Below are 14,505 nucleotides of genomic sequence, written 5' to 3'. Positions count from 1 at the left end.
TTGTATTCTGTGACCACCAACGAGGAAAAACTGCCAGGGAAAACCTCTCGACTGGTAGCAGACTTCCTCCATTGCTAGCACCGCCCAATTCTGATTGAAATTGGCACAAGTGTACCTCTGATGTCATCCTTTCCCCACCCAAGGTGGAATTTCCAGAAGGCAAAATGGGATGTCTTTACTGAAAATCTAGACAAATGCTTGGGCTGGATCTCCCCTAAATCTAACAATTATGAGAGACTTACAGGCACATTTATATGTGCAGCAATAAAAGCTATTCCTAGAGGATATTGCAAGCAATATATTCCAGGGTGGAATTATACCTGCAAGAACCTGTATCAAGAATTTTTTAAAAATGGAGACCGTGATATTGCAGATGACTTGTTACATAGCCTCGATATAGCATGGCGAAAGAAATGGATGGAGACCGTAGAATCACTCAATTTTACCCTAGAGTCGGACAAGACTGGTTGGGGACACCTTTATCTTTACTTTTTTAAGAAGAAAATAAATGATAAGACACACATTTCAGCCAATAAGATCACGGCACACATATTGTCTACATCTAGAGCTACAAGGGACAAAGTCCATACAAGACAAATTAGACAAAAACTTAGTGCTCTTAAAACTACTTGTCCTGAACAATCTGAATATCCCCGCCTTTTTTCCCCCTTTGAAATTACAAACGTACTCAAGGATATAAAAGCTGGCAAGGCACCTGGACATGATGGTATACATCTTGAATTCCTCCTGCATTGTGGAAAATATGCAAAAAGATGGTTGGCAGAATTCTTTTAGGATATTATAGAAACAGGTATAATACCACACAAGATGAAGCAAGCAAAAATCCTTGCAATACTCAAACCGGGAAAAACAAATGACCAACCAAAGAGCTATCGACCAATCGCACTGCTAAGCACTGTCTATAAGCTTCTCGAAAGGCTTCTGCATAATAGAATCAGCCAGAAGATAGATACTCCAGATAATTCCAGTGGAACAAGCTGGATTTTGCCCCGCACGAAGCTGCGCTGACCAAGCACTTTCACTAACAACCTATATAGAGGCAGGATATCAGGCAAAGCAAAAAACATCAGTTGCTTTTATAGATTTAAGTGCAGCATATGATACAGTGTGGAGACATGGACTACTTTATAAATTAATACAAGTAACCTCGTGCTGAAAAACTACCCAACTTATTGATAATAAGCTTGCTGGAAGAACTTTCTCTGTGACTTTAGGAGAGACTTTAGCGTCCCTAAAGTTTTAAACAATGGACTACCACAAAGCTCGGTTCTTGCACCTCTCCTTTTCAATCTATATATAGCTGACATACCACACACAAAGTCTAGGAAGTTTGGCTACACAGATGATTGGGCTATAGCCACACAACATAAATCCTTTGAGACAACTGAAGATGTCCTCACTTCTGATCTAGACACACTGGATAAATACTTCTGTAAGTGGAGGTTACAGCCCAATCTAACAAAGACAGAAGTAACATGCTTCCACCTTTGTAATAGATCAGCAGGCAGAGAGCTCAATGTTCAATTTAAGGGAAACCGGCTCAATCACAACATGCATCCCAAATATCTTGGGGTCACACTGGATAGGACACTTTCCTATAAAGAACACTTGATGAAGACTGCTGCCAAACTGAGAAGTAGAAATAACATTCTACACAAACTATGCGGCACTAGCTGGGGTTCAACAGCGGATACGCTGAGAACGACCGCACTCAGTCTGGTTTACTCACCAGCAGAGTACTGTGCCCCAGTGTGGGTTAATAGTCCACACACGAGAAAGATCGATACACAACTGCATGAGTCAATGCGTATTGTTAGTGGGATGATATGATCTACTCCCACATACTGGCTGCCTGTTTTGAGCCATATACCACCTCCGGATGCAAGATGAAAGAGCGCCCTTCTTCAAGAATACAGGAAGATTATTGACAATCTCCAGCTACCAATATTAAATGACGTAACCTACTTGGAGCGAAACAGGTGAAGATCGAGACATCCAGCCATTTGTACTGCTAAAGCTCTTCTAGAAGATGATTTCAATATCTACAACATGTGGAAACAACATTAGCTAGGAAATTGCCCTCCACAATGCCGAAGCTTGCCCTGCATCTTGGAAAAACCACCTGGATTTGACCAGCCCCGTGCGATATGGACAACCTTGAACCGAATTCGCATGGGTCATGGTAGATGTGCAGATGCCCTTTATAAATGGAGCAAAACAATATCATCAAATTGTGACTGTGGGGCTGAAAAACAAACTATCCAACATATAGTGACAGAGTGTCAAAACCGAGCCTACAGTGGAGACTTTGCTGATTTCCTGGCTGTGACAGCAGAAGTAAAAAACTATATCTGTAACCTAGACATACTTTTGTAATATTCCTGTCTATATTTTATATTTTACATTTCATATTTATTATGCTCTATGTTTTTATTGTAATGCGATGTAAATGTGCCATATGATAAATAATGTATGTTGTAATAACCACAAACATCCACATAAAAATATCCCTTTGTTTTGGGCCCAGATTCTCCTTTTCTAATGGCATCTTTTTTTGCACATAGAATCAAGTGACTTTAAGATCATGAGGACAGAACAGTGGAAATAGCCACACAAAATGATGCTGATGCTGATCATGCTGACAATATCTTCAGAACCACACAGGAAACCAGTTTTTGCAACCCAACAACAAATTATGACAACATTCTCATTCCACTTCTTGTAATGACAATAAAGAGTCTTGCAGGTGGCACCTTAAAGGCTAATGAAATCATGCTGGCCTAAGTTTTCTGGGCACCGCTCACTTCATCAGATGCAATGGACCACCTTTCATACCCATTCAGAAGTAACTGAGAATTTGCAAAGTACAAAAATCCACTTATAAATTTCTTCTCCAAAGAAAGGAGGACTAGATTATTTAGGATTAAGTATGAGAAAGCACACCTGCAAAGCTGAGAGTATGGGGTTGTGGAGTTCTAAAATAAATAAGGATTACAGGGTGGATTTAACAAATAAAATTGCAAAAGACACTAAAGATGGGTGTTTGTTTTTTTTAAAAAGCCCAAATAGATAGGGTTCACACACTCACACACACACACACACACGGAGTGAGCGAGCAAGCGAGCTACCTTCCTCTGGTATGTGGCCTGAATTCATTCACCTCTGCCTTTGCCTCTCTCTCTCAATCTCTCTCACACAGCCACCATATTCATGCAGAATCCCCATGCTTGCAAGCAAATGTTGGGTCTGGCACCTACAGAGCAGACCCAAACATTGCCACACAATGGTATACATGATGGGTGGCAGGGGGATCGATCCCTTCACTAACCTGCTTCCCTGCTCTCTCTGCTACCTTCTGTAAAATTTGTGTTTCGTGATGGCCATGCTCACCAGAACAGCCATTTTGTGAATGGGCATGATGCCATGACCCCTTATGGAAGACATTTTGTGACAGCTCCCACAACAGTTTGGAACATTTCAAACATGTCCTGAAAACGTTAGAGGAAGATTGGCATAGCAAACTTCACAGCAGGACTCCAAGGGTTCCCTATCATAGAATCATAGAAGAGTAGGGTTGGAAGAGGCCTATAGGACCATCGAGTCCAATCCCCTGCTCAATGCAAGAACCCAAGTCAGAGCATCCCTGACAAGTGGCTGTCCAGCCTCGTCTTGAATGCCTCCAGTGTGGGAGAGCCCACTACCTCCCTAGGGAATTGGTTCCATTGTCGTATTGCTCTAACGGTCAGGAATTTTTTCTTGATGTTCAGCCGGAATCTGGCTTCCTGTAACTTGAGCCCATTATTCTGTGTCCTGCACGCTGGGATGATCGAGAAGAGATCCTGGCCTTCCTCTCTGGGACAACCTTTCAAGTACTTGAAGAGCGCCATCCTATCTCCCCTTCTATTCTCAAGGCTAAACATGCCCAGTTCTTTCAATCTCTCCTCATAGGGCTTTGTTTCCAGTCCCCTGATCATCTTTGTTGCCCTCCTCTGAACCCTCTCCAGCTTGCCTGCATCCTTCTGTGTCTCCCCAGCCATGGGCATTGAATTCTGAGGGTAGAAGTGCCAAGATAGTGATAAATCAGACTCAAAGGTTTACTTACTTACTTAACATACTTTATTGAGTAACTTACAGCACACAGGCATACCCAATGGTTGGATCAGACAGCTTCTCTGAACCCTGAGCCATTGGGTACAATGGGTCTTGTACTCTACATGTCAGCAATGAGGCAGAACAACAGCAGCACACGACCCTAGCGTTCATTCTCAGCATAGGCTAGAAGTGTTTGGTTCTCACAGCCACCTGTAAACAGAGTCTGCTTCTCAGGCACATCAGAGATAAAGACTGTCCTCATTAGCAAGGAATGCACCAAGAAGGCTGTTATTGGCCTTTTGACTCATCTGCACATGCTCAGAGGCTTACAAGCATGGGCATTGCACCAGTAATGAACTTAAGCAAGCATTATGGATCTCTAGGTCCTTCTAACACTACAGATGACTTGGCTATGCTCCTGGGGCCAATACATTCCACCCTCAGATGGTCAAAGGCTGATAACAGTCTGCCTCACCACTTGATCACCAGGGGGTTGACATCTACTTAAATGCATACTTTAAATGCAACAGCCATATGAGCACGCACACAGAGCTATAAAGCAGCCAATAACAGTCAGAATTATTGCAACCACTCGCTTCCACCACCACCCCGATTCTTTGAAACCAGTCTGAAATTGGTTCGAAGAGGAACTCCTCTTCTAGGTGATGTATTTTCTCACTTTGCTTGTATGTAACAGCCCAGAGGTGGGCTAGTATTATCTCCCCCACACACCCTGGTTTGAGAAGAGAAATCTTTTTCTCTCTCTCTCTCTCTCTCTCTCTCTCTTTCTTTCTGATAGGGTTGGCAGAGAATTCCGCCACGGATTTCAGTGAGGCCAAATGCACTGGCATTCGGCCCCCCAAAACCTGTGGTGGAATGGCCTCCCACCCCCTGCCACCCTGCGGAATCCCCCTGGAATGAAACTTACCTGGGGCTCTGGTGACGGCGGTGGCAGTGGCTCTGGCGGTGGCAGCTGGTCTTTCGGCCGGCTGCTGCGGCCACCATTTGCGTCCTGCCAAGCTGCCGTGATAGGCTACCTAAGTATTTACGTAGCCTATCACAGCAAAGAGCAGGGACACAAATGGTGGTCGCTACACTGTTTGCACCTCTGCTTTTTCTGTGATAGGCTACGTAAGTATTTACGTAGCCTATCACAGTAAAGGCAGCCAAGCAAATGGCATAGTGGCCGCCATTTGCATGGCTGCCTTTACCGTGATAGGCTATGTAAATACTTCGTAGCCTATCATGGCAGCCTGGCAGGACGCAAATGGCAGCCCCTATGGTGGCTGCCATTTGCGTCCACAGTAGCCCGGCCGCGGACGGAACTCTGGCTGTGGCTGAGTTCGGCGAAAATAAGGGAACGCTATTTGCGTTGCCCTTATTTTCGCCGTAGTCTACGTAAATCTTTACATAGACTAGACGTGTCAAAATAAGGAATGCAAATGGCGGCGCCCATGGGCCGCCACCATTTGCGTACGCGCTTTTTTTTTTTTTTCCAAAGTGACCCGTGATAGGGTACGTGACAATTTACGTAGCCTATCACGGCTGACTTTGGAAATCTAGCCGTGATAGGCTATGTAAATCGTTATGTAGCCTATCGTGTGTGTGTGTGTGTGTGTGTTTACTTTTTTTTCGCGGCTGGGTAGACGGGGCACTTCTACCTGGCCTGAATTTCGCCAGTGAGGGATGGGGTGCCTCCCCCCCTGGCCTGAATTTTGGGGGGAGAACCGAAGCGCCTCCCCCCCACCGTGAAGCAAGCTTTGAGAACAGGTAAGGGACTTTCGTCCATCCCTAGACGGAACGCCTCCCCCTCACCACGAATCACACCTACGAAAAGGTGAGTGACTTTTGTACATCCCTACTTTCTGACCTGTCTGTTTTGCAGATCATGTTTCAAACTTTCTACATAAAATTCTCCGCTCTATGCACTAGCTTTAACCCTTCACTTGTTTTCTCTGCAAGTTAAGCTGTTTGCTTTCATCTTAACAGAAATTCACTGACTTAAACTTTTCTGCTTTACCCTAATTTAAATGACGCACATTTGGGATAGGCTCTTTTTCATCTTCTAGTCACATTTTCTCATCTTAAAGAACTCTTACATTATTGTGGCTACTCCACCACCAGGTAATCGGCTCCAGGCATAATCAGGTGCTTCCAATTCACCCTGGGGGTAACCAGGCCATGCTTTTTCTCTACAAACATGCTTTCTCCTTCTCTCTGTCTTTCTGTCTGTCCTTGAAGGCCCTGTCCCGGGTGGTACTAACATCAAACCCCTGGGAACTACACTCAGTGTTATTCAGAGTTGCAACTGACAGTAAAAACATTCACAAATATTACATAGTAGTTAACAAATCATAAAATACACACAACAAACTTTCATTGAAATTTAACACCATGACTGGAAAACATTTCTTGCATGGTGAGGCATGATGGAGCAGATCCAGAAATCATACTGCTCCTCCAGGCTGCATGGTCAGGGCCCATCAAAATCAAGGGACAGGCATACCCACACACGCAAAGAATTCTAGGCCACCATTTTTGCATCAGCAACTCCATGCTGCATGAGCTCTGGCAGAGGGAAGTCCAAAAGTCATGGATTAGACTCAGCCTTCCATACACTGAGCTGACTACAAACACCCAGACACACAATCCATAGCATTAGCAACGAGAGTTCAAGGTTATGCAAAGCCTCACAGTACTTTCCATGGCAAGTCTTTAACAATCCAAAGTTCCAGTCCATGTGCAGAGCGTCTCTAAAAAGTTCAAACGATGATGGATCCAAACAAATGAGGCTTTGCGCAATGAAGACAGGATGTTTCTAGCAAAGGTTCCCCACCTCTGCATCAGCTTAAGGGGGAAGGTGTGACCCTACACCCCTTCCAGATCTCTCGACAGACAAGGGCTTTTAGCCTTTTAGCAAAGCTTCTGACTAAACAGAGCAGCCCGGCTCAGCTCTCTAGCCGTGACACTTCAACTTGGGCAACGTTTCTCTAAATCTTACTCTACTTCTGTCAGGTTCTCAGAGACATCTCCCAGCCTCCCTGCCTGCCGTGGCTAGCCCAGAGGTGGCTAGGGAGTTGGATGACTCCCCCTGGCTCTACTCTGATAACACACAGAGATAAGCTTGCATAGACTCTGAGATTCTAAAAACTGAATAGGCTTAAACTCTTTTGGGCTACTTCTAATCAAAATCATGACTATAACGTACAAGGCCTCACTGCATTACTGAAGCTGGGCCTTCACATTATCTTCGCTCTCATAACACTTCAAACACATTAAAAACAACAAAACTTTCTCTTTTGCAAGGAGGAAAGGAGAGATCGGCTATGCTCACCCACCCTTCTGCAAAAGTACACTTAAAGTTACAGGGCAGTTTTGAACTGCACAGCTCTTAACAACAGCAGAACAACAATTGTGCTTTTAAACACTTCTTAAACAAGGAGTAAGCTTTTGGGGCTATCAGAGAAAGCTAGCCAGGGATTTACAACATGACACACATACACTCTTTTTCTTCACCCTTAACCTGGAACACAGCAACAAAGTGCCAGAAACACAGGACACTGGAGACGGGGGTCGCTTTATACTTGCATTCTTTATGCAGCCATCATTCTTCTTTGGGAGGCAGTGGGGTGATTTGCAGGGCTTCAAAGTAAAGCTTCACAATTTGTATTTGTAAATCTCAAATTCGAAACAGGACACGATGGGGTACGGGGCAGCCAAATTCTTGCTTTGTCAGGGGCGACAAATGACTCAGGTCAGCTTTTTCCACTGGGGTCTCAAACAGCAAAACAGTCTTAGTTTACAATTTTAACATCACTGACAGCATCAGCCAGCTGGCTACACAGATCCCTGTGTCTTTGGAGACAGCTACTATGGTATCTTCTTCTCAATCAGGTTGGATCTCCCAGCTTACACAGCTTATTGGCAGCTTTCAGAAGCATGGTAGTAGTGTTTGGCCTGGCCAGGAACATGCTGCCAGGTTTCTTGATCTCTTCAGCACACATGCTCAGGCAGTCCAACACTGGACACTCAAATCAGTGGGATTTCTTTATTGCAGGGAATCCCACAGCAAAAGCTTAATGGTTACACTCTTCAGAAATCATATAGCTGATGGTCAGTAGCTACAGGCTCTATGCGATTCTAGTACAGTTCAAAGTTAAACACTGTTACCTTGACAGAGATCTTCAACATGGTCTTTCTGCTTCATTCTGCCTTGGGACCGTCCTCTGGTGCACTTTCTGCTCTAAGGGGGGTCTAGCCCATGCTCTGGGGGCACTGATTCTTCAACATTACTCTCTTCCATGTCTTCATCTTCAGGGTCTTCATTTTCAGTTTCCATTTCTTAGAGATTTCATACCAATCAGCCGAGGTGATAAGGTGGCTCACCTCAGAACACCTCGGGCAATTCTTCCGAGCCTGGAATGTCAGTCTAACGGCTACTCCTTCGGCTTCACGCTCCCATGCCTCGTTAGAGCCAGGCTGTCCTGCAACATTTCTCTAATCAACAGCTTCAGATCTTGCTATTTTCTCAGCTCATCCTTGGGCTGTTCTGCTGTTCCCTCTCTCCATTCCAACTCCTTCTGCACAGCAGCACCTAAAGCTGTCAGCAATAACCATGCTAGAGGTCCTGCATGCTGCTTCTCTTTAGCTGACTGCTCCAGCTGTGGAGATTCTAACGCAGTTTCCAGGCCCACTGGTGTGCAGTCCTCTTCAACCTCTGGCCAGGCAACCAGGCCACTCAGAACCGCCAATTGCTTTGTGGCGGGACCCCACAGCTTCAACTGTGGCCAGCCTGGGAGACAGCTTATCACGCCGCCCCCCCCCCCATTCTCCTTCCCTCAGAATCTGAACATAGCAGTATCTTTGGCACCTTGCTCACTGCGCCAGATGTGTCTCCCCATCCGTGGGCATTGAACTCTTAGGTTAGAAGTGCCAGGATAGTGATACATCCGACTCAAAGGTTTGCTTACAAGGAGTACTTTATTGGGTAACTTACAGCACACAGGCGTACCCAATGGTTGGATCAGACAGCTTCTCTGAACCCTGAGCCATTGGGCACAATGGGTCTTATACTCTACAGGTTAGCAATAAGCAGAGTTTCAGCAGCACGCGCCCCTCACGTTCATTCTCAGCATAGGCTAGAAGTGTTTGATTCTCAGGCACAGCCACCTGTAGCTTTAAGGTAAACAAACTCTGCTTCTCAGCCACATCAGAGATAAAGACTCTCCATATTAGCAAGAAATGCATCAAGATGGCTGTTATCAGCCTTTTGACTCATCTGCACATGCTCAGAGGCTTACTAGCATGGTAATTGCACCAATAATGAATTTAAGCAAGTATTATGGATCTCTAGGCCCCTCTAACACTACAAATGACTTGGCTACGCTCCTGGGGCCAATACACCTTCTTAAAGTGCAGAACTGGACACAGTACTCCAGAGGCCTAACCAGTGCTGAGTAGAGGGAAACTAGTACTTCCTGGCATTTGGAAGCTATGCTTCTATTAATGCAGCCCAAAATAGCATTGCCTTTTTTGTAGCCACATCATATGGTTGGCTCATTTTCAGTTTGTAATCTACAGCAATTCCAAGATCCTTCTAGCTTGCAGTGTTGTTGAGCCAAGTACCCACCATCTTGTAACTGTGCATTTGGTTTCTTTTTCTTTGGTGCAGAACTTGGCATTTATCCCTATTAAAATTCATTCTGTTGTTTTCAGCCCAGCACTCCAGTCTATCCAGATCACTTTGAATTTTGTTTCTGTCTTCAAAGGTATTAGCTATCCTGCCCAATTTTGTGTCATCTGCAAATTTAATCAGCATTCACTGCACCTCCTCCTCCAAGTCATTAATACAAATGTTGAAGAGCACTGGGCCCAGGACTGAGCCCTGCAGGACCCCGCTCGTTACCTCTCCCCAGTTTGAGAAGATCCCACTGATAAGCACTCTCTGAGTCCGATTCTGTAGCCAACTGTGCATCCACCGGATCGTTGTTTCACCTAGCCCACTTTGAGCTAGTCTGCTCATCAGGATATCATGGGGCACTTTGTCAAAAGCTTTGCTGAAGTCGAGGTAGGGATGGGGGAGAATTTCTCCCCGAAACTTTGGGGGACCGAGTGCCAACGTATTCGGCCCCCAAAGTAGTTTCGGGGAGAAATTCTCCGCCCCCCCGCCCCCCGCCCCCCCCCCCGGGATGGGACTTACCTTTGCCAAATGTCCCTCCCGGCGGCGGGTCCCGGCGGCGGTTCGGCAGGTCTTCGACAGGGGCAGAGGCGGCAGCCGGTCTTTCAACCGGCTGCTGCCGCCGCCATTCCAATAAAAGTAAAAAAGAAAAAAAACGCCCCCGTGATAGGCTACGTGATGATTAATGTAGCCTATCACGGCTAGATTTGCAAAGTCAGCCATGATAGGCTACGTAAATCGTCACGTAGCCTATCACGGGGGCGTTTTTTTTTTTTAACTTTTTATTTCGCGGCCGGTCGAGGCGAGGCACCTCCTCCCCGGCCTGAATTTCGGCCGGGCGAGGCAGGAAGCCTCCCCCCCGGCCTGAATTTTGGCCGGGCGAGGAGGGAAGCCTCCCCCCCTGGCCTGAACTTCAGGGGGAGCAGCGAAGTGCCTCCCCCCCACCGCGAAGCAAGCTGCGAGACCAGGTAAGTGGCTTTCGTGCACCCCTAAGTCGAGGTATATTATGTCCACAGTCCACGGGGGAAGTTACCTGATCAAAAAATGAGCTCAGATTAGTCTGGCAGGATTTGTTCTTGACAGGTCCATGTTGGCTTCGGATAATCACTGCATTGTTTTCAAGGGCCTTACAAATGGATTGCTTTATCAACTGCTCCAGATTTTTCCCAGTGATTGATCTCAGACTGACTGGTCTGTAGTTCCTCCTTTTTATCATTTTTGAAGACAGAGACAACATTAGCCCTCCTCCAGTCATCTGGCACTTCACATATCCTCCATGATTTCTCAAAGAGAATAGACAGCGGTTCTGAGAGTTCTTCTGCCAGTTCCTTTATTACTCTAGGATGCAGTTCATCTGGCCCTGGAGATCTGAACTCATTCAAAGTAATTAGGTGTTCCTTGACCATATGCCTATTGATCTCAAGCTGCAATCCTGCCCCTTCCCCCTGTACTTTGCCTTTGCCAGGGGGGTCATAGACCCTCTTTTGGGAAAAGACTGAGCCAAAGTAGGAATTGAGCATTTCTGCCTTTTCTTTGTCATCTGTTATCATTTTGCCATCCTTATTTAATAGTTGAGCCACCATTTCTTTCCTCTGCCTTTTACTATGCACATATCTGAAGAGAGCCTTTTTCTTGCTTTTAGCATCCCTCGCTAACTTCAGCTCGTTCTCAGATTTAGCCTTCCTGCAATTCTGTGCTACCTGCCTGTACTCTTCCTTTGTTCCTTCTCCTTCCTTCTCCTTCCTATATGTGTCCTTTTTTGTTTTCAGGTCATCTCTAAGTTTTTGTGAAGCCACATTGGCTTCTTCTGTTGTCTTCCACCTTTTTTTCTTGTTGGAATTGTTTGTAATTGTGCCTTTAGAATTTCTTTTTTGAAAACTTCCACACATCTTGGACTCCTTTTCTCATTAGTGTTGCTTGCCATGGGACCTGACTGATCATTGTTCTGAGGTCATTAAAATCGGCTTTCCTAAAATCTAGGGCCTGTGTTTGGCTGCACTTGGCTTTGCTTCCTTTAGAACCAAGAACTCAAGTATAACATGATCACTTTCCCCCAGAGTTCATGTAACTGCTACTTTATTCACTGTCATCTCTGTTGGTTAGGATCAAGTCAAGGATAGCCAATCCTCTAGTTCCTTCCTCTACTTTGTGGAGGAGGAAGATAACTACCATACAAGTCAGGCATTTCCTGGAGGGGCCATGTTTTGCAGAATTTGTCTCCCCACAAATATCAGGGAAATTGAAGTCCCCCATTACCACTACATCATGCTTCCTTGAAACATTGGCCATTTATTTTTCAGAAGTTTCATCCTTGTCTTCTCCTTGATTGGGTGGCCGTTAGTAGACTGAGACCACCATGTTCCTTTTATTCTTTGCTCCATTTATTTTAACCCAGATGCTCCTGATGGGGCTACCAAGCTTATCCTCCTGTATTTCTGTGCAGAAATATGTATTTTTAACATATACAGCAACCCCACCTCCCTTTCTGTTCCTCTTGTTCTTTTTGAACAAGTTTTATCCTTCAATTGCTGTATTCCAGTCATGAGAGTCATCCCACCAAGTCTCAGTTACACCTATCACGTCATAATTTCCCTCCTGTATTAAAAATTCAAGTTCGTTCTGTTTGTTTCCCATACTCTGGGCATTAATATCTAGTAGAGATGTATGAAACACTTACCTGGTTTCATCCAGGGACATCCGTGTGTGGGGGGGGAGGCGCTCAGTCCCTCCCCCCGAAATTCTCCCCAGCTGGCTCCGCTCTGTGGTGACTCTGTGGAGCTGCCGGCCGGGGCCGCCCGCAGCCAGACATCCGGCTGCTGCTAGGCTGTGCAGGAAGGCAAATGGTGGCCGCCGTAGCCACCGCCATTTGCGTTCCTGCCTATTGCCATGATAGGCTACGTATATATTTACGTAGCCTATCACGGCCTCCACAGGGACGCAAATGGCGTCCTTGCGTTAGCCGTGATAGGCTACGTAAATACTTACATAGCCTATCTCGGCCATTCGTGGGAAGGCGAATGGTAGCTGCAGATGCAGCAGCCATTCACAGAGCACTGGACGGCCGCAAACAAGTAGGCTCCATTCCGGGCCCATTTCAGGGGGTGGCGGGGGGTTGCTTCGTTCCACCACAGATTCCAGGGGGCCGAATGCACTGGAATTTGGCCTCCCTGGAATCCGTGGTGTAATTCTCCAAAATCCCTAATATATAGACATCGAAAACCATGTGCTTGTGCTTCATAGTCTGGCTTTCTTCCTACATGTTTGTGAAGACTATTATTGGGCGCTATTAGAGCTGTTCTCTCCATTGCGGTGCAGGAACCTTCGTCCATTGCTACCCCCACCTTTACATCTCCCTTCCCCATAGGATTCAGTTTAAAGCCCCCCCCCCATAAAGTTTTTCATGCTTTGGCCAAACACATTCTTCCCAGCTGTTGTGAGGTGCAACATATCCCATGACAACAGTCTATCTTCCATGAAGTATAGCCCGTGGTCCCAGAATCCAAATCTCTCTCACTGGCACCACCTTCGTAGCCAGTCATTTACCCAGAGTATTTTTCTCTCCTTTTCTGTCCCTCTTCTAACTACTGGAATGATGGATGAGAAAAATATCTGGGCCCCAAAGTTCTTGAGTTTCCTTCCCAAAGCTACAAAGTCTGACGTGATTTCTTCATAGCTCTGCTTGGCAGTATCATTTGATCCCACATGGATGAGAAGAAAGGGATACCTGTCAGTGGGCTTTATGAGTCCAGGCAACCTTTCAGTCACGTCTCTAATGTGTCCTCCCAGGAGACAACATACCTGGTGTGTCCATGGGACTTCACGACATACTTGGGTTTCGATCCCATGCAGCAAGGAGTCTTCCACTACTACTACTACTCTTCCCTTCTTGTTGTTGTAGGCCTTGCTTTCATTGCCTCTGCTTGACTGACCTTCAGTCTCTTGCTCACTCTCATGCAGGTTTCCCTGTAATTCTTCCTCTGCAGGCTGTCCTCCAGTCTCATCCTCAGTTTTACCATATAATCATGGTAAACCTTTTCTATTCATAGTCACTATGGTATTTCAGTATAAATTAACGGATTTGGGTATCACAGTTCTAAAGTGTTATCTACAGTAGCTAACAAACTGACAGAGCTTAAGGCTGCAATCCTATGCCCACTTACCTGGGACTAAACCTCACTGAACTTAATGACCAAGCCAGTTTGAACACAATGGGATATACTTCACATTAGACATGTATAGGATTGTATGGGAAGAGATATTAAAAGGCATCAAAGAGGAAATGAATAGCTTTTCCCACCTGGTTCAACATCTTGGGCCAGCCAATGGCCTTCGGATCAATGGTGAACTTGAGCTCTGAGGAGGTCTGTCTCTCTAGACACCCAACTTCCACTCTAGAAATGGACTTGTTGGGAAACACCACCCAGTTCATGATATCAAAGTCAGATGCCAGTTCTCCATTCTCATCCAAATAAGCTCCATCCATGGAACTATTGTAAAGCTGGAAATTTCTTAGGGAAGGATGAAGCTAGAATGACATGGAAAAAACACACATTTGGTAAAGGGGAAATTCTGTTGCTCATCTTGGCTCTCCTAGAGATGTACGAATCCCTTACCTGGTTCTGGTCAGGGCATTCGCTGGGGTGGGGAGGTGATCCGGTCCTCCTCCCTGGAATCCTGCCTGCCCAGCTCTGCTCCACAGCCATGCAGTGGAGCTG

This window comes from Heloderma suspectum, chromosome 2, assembly GCF_057233095.1.
Source record: "Heloderma suspectum isolate Gila_16-S chromosome 2, 16-S_ref, whole genome shotgun sequence".
NCBI lineage: Eukaryota > Metazoa > Chordata > Lepidosauria > Squamata > Helodermatidae > Heloderma > Heloderma suspectum.
This window is presented reverse-complemented; position numbering follows the sequence as displayed.